This window comes from Coenobita brevimanus, chromosome 48, assembly GCF_032717465.1.
Source record: "Coenobita brevimanus isolate Jiangsu-jjx chromosome 48, ASM3271746v2, whole genome shotgun sequence".
Taxonomy (NCBI): domain Eukaryota; kingdom Metazoa; phylum Arthropoda; class Malacostraca; order Decapoda; family Coenobitidae; genus Coenobita; species Coenobita brevimanus.
In genome coordinates this window covers 23539875-23542182 of record NC_137001.1, presented here as the reverse complement: position 1 = coordinate 23542182, position 2308 = coordinate 23539875, and the positions used below count along the sequence as shown (strand labels likewise).

General features: G+C 46.6%; 1 protein-coding gene across 1 annotated transcript in view; it reads left to right on the top strand.

Moving 5' to 3' along the window:
* Positions 1-1526: 1526 nt before the first annotated feature.
* The window catches only part of sn (fascin domain-containing protein singed), a 93993-nt gene continuing 93211 nt past the window's right edge, over positions 1527-2308 (top strand). The window contains exon 1 of the mRNA XM_080271898.1: positions 1527-1620. The gene's annotated coding sequence lies outside the window, so the exon portion shown is untranslated. The remainder of the gene's footprint in view (positions 1621-2308) is intronic.

Here is a 2308-nt window from a genome sequence, read left to right as displayed (position 1 = left end):
ATTCCCATGTTTGCGACTGACATTGCCCCTGCTCGTGCCTTTCTTGTCTGCTTGATCACTTCCATCTTCTCCACAGGGCTTACAATCTTCCTCTGCTTTCTCAGTGGAGGAGAGGGAAGGTGATTCCTTACAAGATGCCATTTCTGACAATCATTATGGGGTGAGTCTTTTTACACTCAAGAGACGCCCGACAGAACACCACTCCCTGCCTACTCCTCTCCAAAATAGCCCAGCAGGACACCACTTCCTGCCTGCTCCTCCCCAACCTAGCCCAAGCAAGTCAGAAAAACCGCCGTCAGGACCAGTAACTGCATCGGAGTCATACTGCACAAGGGAAGGTGATCCGGTAGGCCTGTGGGATACGCTCCACATAACGAATAGCATTACAGATGGCACACGTTTAATGCGAAGAAGTGTCCGATGGGCCCAGAGGCATCCCATAAGGTCTGCATGATTTCTTCCATCTTTTTCAACTTATGATCTCCTCCACACATATGGTTGTTTGTCTGGGAGCCCCTCAAAGTGTGCACAAAATATAACGAATAGCATTACAGATGGCACACGTTAAATGCGAAGTGTCCGATGGGCCCAGAGGCATCCCGTAGGTCTGTACGATTTTCTTCCATTTTTCCACGTGACTTTTTCAACTTTATGATCTTTTCCACACGTATGGTAGTTTGTCTAGGGAGCCCTCAAAGTGTACATTAAAGCGGTATCCAGTCTAGCGGTGTACAGTAAAGTAAGGGTGTACGGTTACATCAAAGGTCAAGGTCACACAGCAAGGTCAAAGTTCAGTCCGTGTGTCTGTGTGAACGAAACAAGTTTTATCTGATTTGGACCAAACTGGTGGATGAGTTGAGGATCACCCAAGAGGTTGACCTATTGTTTATGAGAGGTCAAAGGTCAAGGTCACATGGCAAGGTCAACTTAAGCCGTTTTGATTCAACGTAAACACCGAGGAAGAATTTAGAGCTACGACAAGGATAGCGAGATTTAATTTATAGAACAAAGGTAAAGGTCAAAAAGAAAGGTCAGTATTTAAAGTCAACCCAAGCAGTTTCAATTCGGACGAGCTGATGGAAGGGTTGAGGGTCACGCAAGAGAGAAGTAATTTGATTTTGAGTAATCGCAGGGGGTCAAATACTCGGCCCCTCGACCAGCTGGTGGACGCGGGTATTGCACTTCGCTTGCCTCTTACAGTGTGTTACTGATGCTTAGTCGACATTAAAAGGTTATAAAATACACACATGAGAATATTTAGCCTTAACATGCAGAATAAATCGGGCAAGGAGAGGAGTTAAGGGGCTCCTGTGCTGCAAGAGAGTGAGAGGCTGCGAGTTTTTGATGGCAGGCGTTTTGCTTTCGATATTACAATAAAATGATGTTTGGGTTTCCAGAGGGTGGTGAAACTTGGCATCCGGAGTGAGAGCGAGGGACGAAGGGAGAGGGAGGGAGAGAGGGAGAGGCAGGGAGAGGCAGGGACACTCGCTCGATACAAGGCAGTTCTGAGTTAGGGATAGCAGTGAGAGGAGGTTGTAAGAGCTGGTGTACTGGACTGGGAGTGTATTTCAAACCCTTGGTGCTCTTATCAACGACTAACACCTCGCCTGAAGACTGAAGGTGAGTAGAAATGACTCTCCCGTGGTCTTTCAGGTGACAGACGCCCGCTGTGGGACTCCCAGACGCGAAAAAAGCCTCAAAACGTGGAGGGGAAGAGAGTTTGACAAGCGTGTTGCGGTGTGGCCAGCCGGTCTTTGTGAGTCGCCAAAATATACAGACTTCTCGATGGCATTTAAGCTACTGCGGGGAACGTTATGCCCGTCACCTAGTTCTCCTTGGCCAGTTACGGCAAATAGCGGCTCACCTGCACAGCGTACGGTTAGCAGCAGTGGTTTTAAAAGGCAAATATGGATGGCAATGGTCGGGTTGCTCTGGAAATTCTGTACATGGCAACTTGGCGCGCGAGAGAGACGGGAGGAAGGGAGGGAGAGCTGAGGGACCAGAATTATATAGTATCCTAGTCCGTTTTAACCCTAAATTCTCCTCTAGTTAACTGTCATCGCATTTAGCTTTATTTTTCATATTTTAACACTTCTTCACTCACTCGAATTTGACTTTGAAATGATTGGTTGACGGAGACGTGAAGACGGACGCACATCCAAGCATTCTTACACACAATCTTGAGTTTAAATATATCTAACGTTACCTATCATCAAATTTCGCCTCATTTATTGTATTTTGTAACTTTTATTTAACCTATTTCGACCGTGGAGTGTCCGACTGATGTAGAATGAGAGGGAGAAATACA